The 12,643-nt window shown below is 43.9% G+C and overlaps 1 protein-coding gene across 1 annotated transcript in view; it reads right to left on the minus strand.

Moving 5' to 3' along the window:
- Positions 1-12,643, minus strand: part of LOC133213780 (ADP-ribose glycohydrolase MACROD2-like) — a 108,547-nt gene that overhangs the window by 17,228 nt on the left and 78,676 nt on the right. The gene's annotated exons all lie outside the window — the stretch shown is intronic.

Genomic DNA, 12,643 nt, shown 5'->3' on the forward strand with positions numbered 1-12,643 from the left:
TTCCTGCCACCTTCAACCATTTATGAAACTCGTGGTTTGGTTCAGCTCCTGATTAGTAGCACCCCGATCCTGAACATCTCTATAGGGGTGAGGAATTACAGCACTGAGGACCCTTTGGTGTAAGCCACAGGGAATCTTTAGGTCTAAGGCTCAGCTTTCACCAGGGGGAATGATGTTGGGCATTCAGAAATGGTTTTCTAATGCCATGGCCATGAGAGCAAGCCTGGTGATTGACCGCCCGCTGTCAGAATGGTACCTGCAACTCCACTCCTCTCTTATTTTCTCTGCGCACTTAAAATATTCCTGTACCTCAGCCTCTCTGCAGCTGTCCTCATAGAGCAACTTTAATTCCTCTTTTCCCCACTAATCTGGGGTGAGGACTTGGTCCTTAATTTTGAAGAACTGATCCAGGAGTTTAATGGTTTAATAGGCCTTGCTTTCCCCTCAACATGAACAACTTAATAGCTCGTGCTGCCACTGGGTTTTCCATCAGCGCATCCTGCTCCATTTCAATCTTGCATTCACTGTACTTTCTGAGCATTTCAAACGATCTGGAGGCAAGCACAGCAAAGCAATAGTCTGTGAAAGCAAGGATTTGTCAGCATGCCACACTATTTGTTTCAGAAAAGGGGAAGAAACTTTCCGTATCCCTCCAAAACAGCCACTCTAAACACGAGAGACTGGGCCAGTCCTCAGCCTGGACTATGAGAAGTAGGTGGGACTGACCAGAAACAAGATTGATATCAGAAGTTATAAGGAACGGATGGGGAGGGAGAGGGTAGGAAGCTGAGAGGACACAGATAGCAAGCTGCCCAAGAACTGGAAGTTAGAAAAGTTCCTTTCACACAAGCACGCTCCTCTTTATGAAGTCCTTGCTCCCCATATACAGTGGAGAGGATGATGGGGTGAAAAAGCACGCCATCCGCACAGGCCAAAAGGCGGCTTTGCCTGAGTTTCCGATAATGCTCAGGACGGGCTGCTCACCCTTATGGCTGCAACCATTTATTTCTGGGGTCACTGCTTCTGAAGGAGATTACTGCTGAGTCAAAGAGTAGCCTTGGAAAATATTCTGTTCAATTCCTTTTCAAGGACACTATTGCTGAGTGTATGAAGAATGAGCTTCAAAGTAGCAGGGAACAGCAGCAGAAGGGTAAGTAAGGAGGGCATATGGGTCTACCTGAAAGGCATTAACAATAGACAGTGCAAGAGAAAGACTCTTCCCCATTATTTATCCAGAGTCCCCAACCTAAATTTTGCAGCTTAAAATAAAACAAGGAGGGACACATGAAGTTCAACAAAGTTGAGCTAATAGAGGTAACCTTGCAGGTACACCGTAGGTTTCAGGCATTTTGTGATATAAAGATACAACAGGAAGCATGAAAAATAAAAATTATTTAAAAACCCCAAACTCACAAACCCCCCCAAACCTCAATGGAAACTTGGATAACCAGAAGTAGAGCATACAGATCACTCTTGCGCTTTGGAAAGAGTACTTGCCTTTCCAAAGGCCCATCGCCTCCTGACCAAGCACCCTGTTTTTACTTTTAGAAGCCTGCTAACTTCCTAAAACCCAGATGAACATAATATGAAACTCACTTGCTTGAAAATGAAGAGGTAATTGGCAGCACTCAGTAACAAAGACCTTAGAGATGATACTTACCATACCTTTTTCCCCTACTGAGACCTATATTCAATAATGACCTTTTCCCAGAAACAATTAATGTACCCTTTTACTTTTTAACTGAGCTCTGCGCTGCCTCCTTCAAAGACAGAATTTTAGTTACCTTTCACTGTATGGTGATAAACAAGAATCTGTTATAAAGGACTAATTTTGCTACTGAGCTCCTGCTCACCTGCTCCAGTTCTCAGGGCTGTTGTTTCAGACCTGGATGGTGACTCATCCAAATAGAACAGATGTTTAAATAACACACACAGAGGCACACTTGTGTGTATATATTCACGTTTAAGGGCAGTAAACAATTTTTCATGAGTCAATGGCTGGGAGCTGTTTTCCCTTTGTAAAGAAGGTAAGAACTGAGTGATAGATGGTGGTGCTGGATGCGTTACCCAAGGCGATGCTCCCCATCCTGCTTGGGAAATGCCATGATTCTATGCACCCTGTGGAGAGGAGCCATCGCTGAAATCTTGCTTCTGGAGATCCATGCAGCTTTTGCTGTCAGAGGGTGTCATCAATGCTGACTGCTGCCCTCGTTTCTCCAGTGAAAGCCTGGCATCCTCCTCTACAGCAGTGCACGAGCCAACACCAGCCAGACTCAAAGGAATGGGAGGGAAAGAAAAGCACTAAATTACCTCCTAAGTGTGGATGCCATTTTTAATTCCTACTGATAGGTGGATGAATGTAAGAGCACGATTTTACCATGATGACATGGACAGAACTACATGAAAGCAAGGTGTGCTCTAACCTTCAGCTGCCCTATGCCAGCAGGCAATAACCACATCCTCCTTTGAACACAGAGCATATACAAATAAGACATGACAAGACTAAAATCTCTAAATCACAGAGGGAATTGCATGCCACCTACTTCCAATCCGAGACAAGCCTAAAAGAACAACGTAGCTACCACCATGGGCATTTCAACTCCATGGTATCAATCATGCTTTTCTACCCATTTCAGTGGCACTGGCATTTTGGGGAGCGAGGGAGATGCAGAGGCAGACAGTGACAGTGTAGCTGGTGTTTAACACCTGAAATATCCATCTGCCTGCCTGACACTCTTCCCACGGAGCCAAGAGAATTTCCACAACACTGAAAACACAATGGAAGGGATGTCTTCTATGGGTTGCTTTTATTAAATAGTAACCCACCAGCCTGGGTGTTATCATCTGCACCATGGAAGTGTATCACCACATGACGATCGGCTTGGCCAGTATTTCCTAGGCAAGGCTGAAGACTGGATTTAGATCACCAAACCAGTGAGGTTTATTTTCTCTGTTTCTTGGTGAAAAATTGAGACCAAATCCAGAATTCACAGTGTGGGGTAGACACATGCTGCCCACAGCAGAGCTTCCAGAGAAGCAATTCTGCAGGCCAGGAGAAAGCAAGTGTCAGTACTGGCAGTCATGCGCTCGCTTCTTTTCCTTGCAGAGAGCCATTATGCAGTGTTTTCTAAAATTGTAAATGTTCTTTCTGGCTCACAATGGGAAACAATGCTAATATGCATCACAGGGTGTGAGATAAAATGTGCGGTGCTATTGTTGCCTTTGATTTGTCTCCCACTTATATCAGCTCGCATTAAGAATTACACAAAGACAGAGCTGCAGATTTTCCTTCTCAACTTTGTCAAATTTCAGCCTTTGTTTGGTTCATAAATTCTAGGGTCTAACCAGGATGTTACATCAGAGGCAGGAATTTACATTTAGATAACAGGATGCAAAGAATACTAACAACCATAATTCTCTCCCCTCTAAAAAAGCTCCAGAGTACTTCCTGATTGACCTCAGCTTTGTAAAACAGGGATCTGGCTTATCTGCGTTAAGCTGAGCATCTCTTTCTCCAGTAACCTAACATTCAGTGGGGCTATTTTACCTTTTTTCTTTTTTGTATGTTGTATTTGTTTCCTTCTCTCCCCCTCTTTTCTATGATTTTACTGAGCCTTGCTCCTTGTGCTGTCCCTTGACTTAGCCTCTCCCTATGGAGATGGCTCCAGTTTGTAGTGTGGGAAAAAGCCTGGGAGAAGACCCTGAGCACAGTAAGGTAACTGCAAGAGGAAGACCACTTTGTTTTTTTGTGAGATACCTAAAAAAAACAGGTAGCAGTCACTGCCAAGAACTGCTTTCTGACTGCAGGACACTTAAGAGAGACAGCTTTTCTTGCTTGGTACCCTATACAAGGACTCACTAGTCATGGGCAAGTAAAAAGCCAGCAATGTGCATTAGAGCCATAGTAAATAATTCTGGAGAAATCCTCAGTCAGGTTCATCAGCTCTGACATGTACCAACGGTGATACCCAGGTCCACTGATTAACCACATGTGCAGCTCAGTCCAGCTGAAGAGGGCAAGTACTGCTTTATTCTTAATAACACTTCCACTTACACAAGCTCATTGCCACTCTTTTATATATGGCATGTGGCATTTCTGAGTATCCCACAGCACTGGATGCTGCATTCAGGCTGATCTTCAGGGCACCTTATTGTAAGGAACCCACATCAGCCATCAATTATTAGGAGGATCTGGGGAGATGTTATGGACTTGCTCAACAGCTGTTGAGCTGGTCACTCTGACAACTTTCTAAGCAGGAGAACGAGGCCCAGAAATTTACTCTAGGTTTCACATATATCAGAGCAAAAGAATGTAAATTCATATAGCAAGTTAGACCAAGGCTGGCTTACAACTAGAACGTTACTGTTACATTGGGTTAAAATTGGAGCAACTCATCTGAAAAGCTTAGGCATATTCTTTCCCTCAACCCTTCCAAATTATGGAAGATTCCTCAAAGTCTCCTTATACCTCGAGGCACCAAATAGGAAGTAGAGGCCAAAAAACTACAAACCACATAACACAGAGTCTGAACAAAAGTCTTTAAGACAAAAACAGGGGGAGGAAGAGGAAACTTTCAGTTTTGTCTCAATATGTTTCTGATCAGAGACCACGCTTTCAAAAAGACCAGGAGTTTTCCCTTTAGCACTAGAGATCGTATCCCCTCTCTCCATCAAACACTCTTTTAAGACAGAGATTGTTCTAGATGCCAGCAGACGTAGGTCAGTATTTTCAAAAACAGGTGACTAATATTAAAAGCTCTTTAAAACTGAGTTTAGATCCTGATTTTCAAAAGCTCCAAGCACCCAGCAGCTCCAGCTGGCTTTGAAGGGTCTTGCTTCATAAGGTGTTTGGAATGTGCTCAGTATTTCTGAAAATCAGGCTACCTATTTGGGATCTTAAAAATGGACTTAAATATTCAATTCTCCCTGCACTAAGGATGACACAGCCTCCCTAACCCATGCTTAGAAAGCTCTGTGACATTCTAACTAACAGTATGGCTTTTGCCTTCTTTTTCCCACAACAGAATTTACAGAACTGTTAATAAACCCGGTGTCTATCATGAAAACTGTCAGACTCTTGAGCTAACAAGATAACTATAATTTTCCTTGAAGCCATTAAGCAATTCTATAACATCTCCCCAAATCCTCTTAGTAACTGACAGCTAACATGGGTTCCTTACAATGAGGTGTCCTGAAGGTCAGTCACAATACAGCAGCCAGTGCTGTGGGGTACTCAGAAATGCCACATGCCATACAAAAGCATTGAAACCCAGGCTGGCACACTGCAGTACTTAGCTCTTCCCATAACGCCATCCCCCTGCTATGGGGTGCCAGAAAAGTAAAAGGCTTACACTCAGGATCTTAGAGCCAAAGTCAAGACCTCTACCAATTAAGCCACAAGAGAATAACTTGTATTAGCAGCTGATAGCAGAAGACTTTTGTCCTGCTAAAGGAAGATGACGGGCACACATTGAAAGCATTTCCTCAAGCTAAACTCCTTCAGATTGATGGATTTGGACCATGTTTTATGATTTATTCATAATGAAGAGCTTCCTAGCTCATTGGACTTGCGGATGCCCAAAGCCTTTTCATTATAGAGCTTTCAACTATTCGGGGCTTAAAAAAAAGGGAAGGGAAGGGAAGGGAAGGGAAAGGGACAGGGAAAGGGAAAGGAGAAAAGGGAAGGGAAGGGAAGAGGAGAGGAGAGAAAAAAGGGAAGGGAAGGGAAAGGGAAAGGGAAAGGGAAAGGGAAAGGGAAAGGGAAAGGGAAAGGGAAAGGGAAAGGGAAAGGGAAAGGGAAAGGGAAAGGGAAAGGGAAAGGGAAAGGGAAAGGGAAGGAAAGGAACGGAAAGGGAAAGGGAAAGGGAAAGGGAAAGGGAAAGGGAAAGGGAAAGGGAAAGGGAAAGGGAAAGGGAAAGGGAAAGGGAAAGGAAAGGAAAGGAAAGGAAAGGAAAGGAAAGGAAAGGAAAGGAAAAGGAAAGGAAAAGGAAAGGAAAAGGAAAGGAAAAGGAAAGGAAAAAGAAAAGAGGAAAAGAAAAGAAAAGAAAAAAGAAAAAAGAAAAGAAAAAAGAAAAAAGAAAAGAAAAACTGATATTGATAAAGTGCTTCCACCCTTGGGTCAGCCAACAGCAACGTCTCCCCTCTTCTTCTCCGGACTACCCACAGCTGGAGGACAACAAAGAGCTTTTGCTGGCACCTGACATAAGGAGCAGAATGACAGGCTACAGATGTGCACTATTTCTCATGGTCCAAGTCTGCAAGGATTTGTATGCTGGTGTAAGGATTGCCACTGCCCCCAGACTCCAGAAACGCCTTGGTGCCTGTTACTTTCATCAGAACTACCGAAGCTTTCAAAAGAATGCGAAAAGTCCTAATCCCCTGGTGCAAGTGACTTCAGCCTTGACAGACGTTTTCCCAGAGTCACAGATAAAACTGAAGGATTCAGCTATAAAGGATTAGGAGTGGTGTCACCTAGAATGAAGTCACTGGCCTTAAACCATGGTTTTGTTCAGCCTTGCCAATAGTAAATTTCACAATCTTAAAAACAAGGTTTACTGAATTTCTTTAAACATATCTATACCCTTTCGATTCCCTGAATAGGTTTAAAGGGGGGAAATAAGCGTTGTGTCTTAATGTTATTTTTCAGTTCACACTGCATATATGTGTGACAATGGTGAGCACTGATTGAAAATCTTATGAGGGTCCTAAGCATAGAGTACCACTGATCCTCAGCCTGGTAAAACCTGCTGTAACTTGGGAGTATTGTGCAAAATTAACTTTGACTTCATATTGAGCACTACAACTCAACAAGGAATTTGCATGGCAGAGGCTAACCTGCACTTACTCATGATAGCCAAATGTTTTGGTTTATGCAAGGAATATATTCACACAAAAATGAAACAGCTGAATAGAACAAAACCTTACTTAAGCCTCAAACATACCTCAAACATGGGGAAGGAGGAGGAAAGGGTCGCTCTCCATGCCATGCCATGATGTGCAGCACCTCACACAAGTTCTAGCTGCTTTTCCTCCTGACATCAAAGCTTGTGAAAGTGTCTGGTTCAGGCTGGAAAGTGGCCGGGCAGTCAGCAGCAGCCCTGACACTGTGCCAAAGCCACTGCAGCTCCTGTGTCCTGCAGGCAGCGGGTGGTCCGGCTGCACAGGGAGCTGACTGCAAAGGCACATGTGGAGTTGATCAAAATATTTCCAACAAAACCTTATCCTGAATCAAGTTACTTTTTCTTTTTGCCTTAAAAAACCCCAGATGGTTTTATGGGGAATGCCATGTTTGCAGGGAGCCATGCAAACATAGCCTGAGAAGCCCAAGATTTCCAGAGAAACGTTGCTGGCTCTTACCAAAATTATGAACTGAAGCTATCAGATTTCTGTTAAAAAAAAATAATAATTAAGGAAATGAGTATTTTTTCAATTTGCAAAAAAAAATTCATAGAGGGAGGAAGAAGAGAGAAGTATTTCTGACTAGCTGGCAGGAAGCTCCTGTGAGTGTGTGTATTGGTCATTCACATAAGAATTACTTCTGGCAGAGCTAAGCAAGCTATTCTTTAACCAGTTGGAGCTGGAGTAAGCCTGCTGGATGTATGTATACAAGAGCAGTACAGCTGTGTTGGAAATCCATGAAACGGCTGCTCCAAGTGGGCTGATAAGCACTCAAAGCCATGAAATACAGGCCGTGTCCTCCTTGGGTAGAGACAACCATGTATAGCACCTTGCACCATTTTACCTCTTCAAGTTTAGGAACTGTGTGGCTATATGTCAGTAATGATTAATGATGATAGTAACAATAGTAATGGTTGCAAAGATCCAGGTTATGCTTCTGCATGTTCCCTGTCAGCAAAATTCTTCACTTAAATTTCATTTCCTTTATACAGAGTAATTCATAACCCAAGAGACAACTTAATAGTGTACCTATTGCAGCACAATAGAAAACATAATGAAAATAGACCCAAATTAGAGCTCTTGGAGTTCAGTTTACCAACTCTTCACTCTCATGGCACGTCTGCTATAGCAAGCTTGAAAGTTCAGCCTCATTTCATTTCTGCCTGTCTTCAGGTTTACCAATGCTGAATTAATGCAGCTCCTTCTGGAGCTCAAACACGAAAGAGCTCTGCAAATAACTGAAAGAAATGATAAGGACTGCAGGTGACACAGATCACATACTGTACACAGAATTACTTTCCCAGAGTGAGCCCATGTAGCAGCATTTTGTGACATTCATCATGAAAGTTCAGTCCTTGGAGTGCTGCCATTGTGGTCATGCGCAGCCAGCTCTCCGCTGCTAGAGTGGAGCTTATATCCAAATGCCATCCCTCCTGAGGGCAGCGCAAAATGATTTGAATATCAGGCCTCAGGAAAGGTGGTTTTTCAATCCTTAGCTGGTTTTATTTCAAACAGCCTTTCAAGGGCTGCTAGCGGGCCAATCAGTTTAAGTGTGTGATGGTTCATAGCAACAAAACTGTGATGTCTCCAGAAACTAGAAACCAGTGGAATGTGGGGAAAAAAAAAAGAGTTGCCTTCTTGCCAGAACAAAATCCCTGGTAATAGATAGTGCTGGATCACAGACAAAGTGTTCTGCAGAAACGCAGAGCTTGCACAAACCTTGTCACAAAGGCTGTGGGGGCTGCTGGGTGGCAGCCTCTCTAGTGTCCTAGGCTGGACCAGCCTCCTGCTATGGATATCTCTCCCCAACTCTGATGCATTCCCCATGTGGGGACACACATCACCAGCTGCGGGGCTGCTCAGTGAGCCACTGGGGAGTCCTGGCTGTTTGGGGCAATGCCTGCTCAGCATCTCCCAGCAGCAAGGCAGCAAAAGGACAAGTGAGACAGTAATTGTGAAGTGTGCCCAGCAATTTGTACCTGCTGCAGCTGCTCTCGAAGGGTTAGAGCTCACTCCTTCATTTCCAAAGCCTGCAGCAGGCCTGACTACTTCAAGCTATCAGACAGCACTGGGATACAGTAAAGCACAGAGCAGCTTCAATTGGTGCGTTTCTTTCTGCATACATGTCCTTTGGGTCCTGGGGTCTTTGCCCAAAGACTCTTCCACCTCCCAGTCAATTAAGAGAAAGTGCAAAATACCAGAAAAATGGCATTTCCCAGCAATTTTGATAAACAAAGTATATAACCAGCTACTTTAAAAGCAGACTTTGAAATGCCACTGGCTTGCTTCCTTCTGAGCACATTCCCAGGGAGAATGTCAGGTCGCATAACTCATTTGTTATCTTTACACAGAGGAGCTCCACTAAGCACCAGCCATCATAAAAATACATTCCTTTTTGTGGAAATCAAATAGAAAAGAAAAATACAGCGTCTCTCTTAAAAAAAAAAAAGCCAGTTAGCACTTCAAAGTTTACCACATGGTCTGTAAATAGCACTGTCAATACACCAGGGAGCTGCTCTCCTCTTTGTTTAACGACAGCCTGAGTTACTGACATAGAGGTAGTAATGTTACGGGCCTTCCCAGTGACACAAAACTACATTGTGCATTCATTTAGACATGCTCTTTGTATTTTATTCCCCTCAATGGCCTGAAAAATACCAAGAACTGGAATAGCATAAGAAGAGCATTTCAATCTAGCCTTGTATAAAGCATTGCTCTCCTCTGGGCAGTGCACACCCAGCAGCATTGACTTTACACACACCGCGGAGGGGAGTGTTAGGGAGAAAACTGCAGTAATTGAGGTCACATCCTCTGTGTTTGTGAGGAAACCCCCTCCCACGTTTTTCCATCATCCCTGGGCACTTCCATGTATTTACAGCCAGCCATTTTAACTGTATCTAAGTGTTTATCTCCCAGGTGCCTAAATCAGCAGGTATTTAACTCTCTGATGCAAACACCTGATGTCTGGGTGCTCTCATTTGCCTGCGAATGCCAAACACAAGCCACTGAATTCAGTTATGTGGCAAAAGTCCACAGGTACCTCTGAGGTATCTGACATCCCACACAAAATCTGTGCTTCACATGCTTAAACAGCTCTCTCCCATGCTTTATAGGAAAGAAGGGAAAGAGTCGCATTTTGGGGTTTTTTTAATCTCATTTGCAGTTGTACCACTAAAGCTCGGAGATTAATAATAAAAGTGTGTACGTGACAATGCAGAAACAAATGCTGTTCAATGTCAAACACAAAGCAAGATGCAAATTCTTTTTTTCTGTTAATTAACCAAGCTTTCATCTCAACTGCTCTGTTCTGTAAATAAAGCTCACAAGCTAGATTCAAACAAGTCTGGGAATTGAGCAAACACCCCCCAACCCAAACCAAAATACCTCAACCCAACAGTCTCATAGCAGTAGGTTAGCTAATTATGTTTGCCATTTGTCGTTCAAGGGGACCTGAACAGATTAAAACAGGTTAAATGCAACAGCACTCAGGCACTGTTCAAGGGGCTCTGAATGCCACCAGCCATCAGACACTGCCAAATACTGCCAAGAAAAAAGGGGCATCCCTGACTATCCCAAAAGGTAAGAATGGGGAAGGAAAGATGGATGGGAGGACAGACGGAAGGAAGGGACAGAAGAAAGAACAAACGACTGGTCCCCATGGCTAAAGAGCATAGCATACTCCTGCTGCTATGCCTAGCCTCTAAGGATTTGCTTTCCAAGCTCTTTATTGAAATTGTTCAGGTCCTTAACTGATCTCCTGGGGGGTGAACTGGGGAGGGCGGAAAAGCCTTAAGCTAATTAAGCATGGCTGAGACATGCTTGATGAGATGGAAAAAACACAAAGCCTTTGAAAGGGTGAAAACTTTCCGACCATCTGGTAGCAGTGCTGCAAAGAGAAGAAAGAGGATGGACAAAGGGGCAGCTCTTCACAGCCAGGAGGTACAGGACTCCTTTAATTACTGGGTCACTGAGACCATTACTGCTCCAAATGCAAGTGAAAGTCTGCAAAACAAGCTTAGGAGGCTCAGCAAAAAACAACAGCTCTTAGCAAGAAAAGCATCTGCAAGAAAGCGAATCAGAGCAGCTTTCCCCAAGATACATCCGCTAATTAGAAATGATAGCTAATAGATGGGGTCAGCAAGGCCCCCAGATCAGAACAAGCCTTTTCCCAGTGACCTCTCCCTGTCTCTTCCGACTGCTGTTCTCCAAGCCCTGCAGATGGTGCTCGCTTTAAATTAATACAACCCCGCCAGCCAGAAGGAAGCTTCTGTTGTACTTGGCAATACAGGTGAACAGCCTGCATTTAGGTTCCAAAATGAATGCCCCAGGTGTTTCATCAATATGGCAAGCAGCTGATGTGCTCCAGCCTCTTCAGGCCTGGTTAAGGCTCATCTGTGTTTTCTCATCTCTAAGACTGGCTAGAGAAAATCACAGCATTCAGAAAGCAAACTTTGAACACCGGAGCAAAATCTGAGCTATCTTTGCTCTAAAGGGCTTTGTCAGCCATGAGCAGCAAAAGCGCCAGTGTGATTCAAATGAAGAGCCCTCCCCTGCCTTCTCCTCTCAAATGAGCTGGATACAGCCACGGCTGACTACAGGTGCAGGTTAGCAAAGAGCAAGCTGGTTTCCACACCAGAAGCTGTGAGCAAACCCTTGCCAAAAGCAGCGCTATGCTAACGCTCGCTTTGGGATGTGAATACATGCAGCTGATTTCCTTCCCTCCCACACGCAGACTCTTCTCCAACTATTTTGGCTGTGCGCTGTGATCCAGTCAGATTCACAAGCTGAGCAAGAACAGGCTATATCCATCCTTGGATGGGAGGCCTCATTAAATGAAGGAAGCAGCACCGACAATCTAACACAGTGCACTGCCCTGCTGTCTCCAGGATCAGACATAAAACCTACGCCTTGACTACCTGTGGTCATTAAATATCCCGAAGCAGATGTGATAAGAACAAACAGCATTAACTCCATTCTTTGGCCAAACCTTGACATGAATATGTCTTCACTAGGCTCCCCTGGAAGGTTCATCTGGAAAGAGTTCCTGTGTCTTAAACTATCACACTTTTAATTCAGTACTGTTAAACATTGGCTGCATTTAAAGCCAGAGGGAACAGTTTCACAAGCAGATTCTGTGATCTCTGTATATATCAGTTTCTAAGCTAGCTCGGGTTCCTTTAGATAGGTACCGGATATATGTGTATTTCTTATCATCTGCTTTTCATGCTCACACACTTCAAGAGCCAGCTGGATCTGCGAGAAGAACTGCATCCAGAAAATCTACTCCCTTCCATGTCCTACGTAATGCTGGAAGCAGGCAATATTAGAAATACTGTTTAAGGACTTCTTTATTTCTTTCTTTAAGCAAACTTGTTGCAGGGCCAGGAAATTCAAGATCAAGCTAACAAAGCATCTAAACTTTTGGATGCTTAACTGAAAAGCAGCTGTGTTCCAGCTGGTCCTTGATGTTATGGGGGGCTGCAGTACCCCTGTGTAGTTACTAAGCCATCTGGTGTGGACCATGCAGTTCAAGACTCACGTTGCTATGTGCAAGCAGATTTACGATGGGACAGCATTAAGGAAAAAGACAACTGTATAAAGTGCCCACAATAGCTGTACTTACTACACACTGGACAGTTACCACTTTGGAAGACAGAGAGACAAAACAAACCACAAAGGATGTCGGTATTACCATTCCAAGAGCACTGTGAGTGTCATCAGCTACACTAATGTAAGAGGAACTGTA

This window comes from Neopsephotus bourkii, unplaced genomic scaffold, assembly GCF_033783945.1.
Source record: "Neopsephotus bourkii isolate Nb327-2 ecotype Australia unplaced genomic scaffold, CSIRO-AGI_Nbou_v1 NB_845, whole genome shotgun sequence".
Taxonomy (NCBI): Eukaryota; Metazoa; Chordata; class Aves; order Psittaciformes; family Psittacidae; genus Neopsephotus; species Neopsephotus bourkii.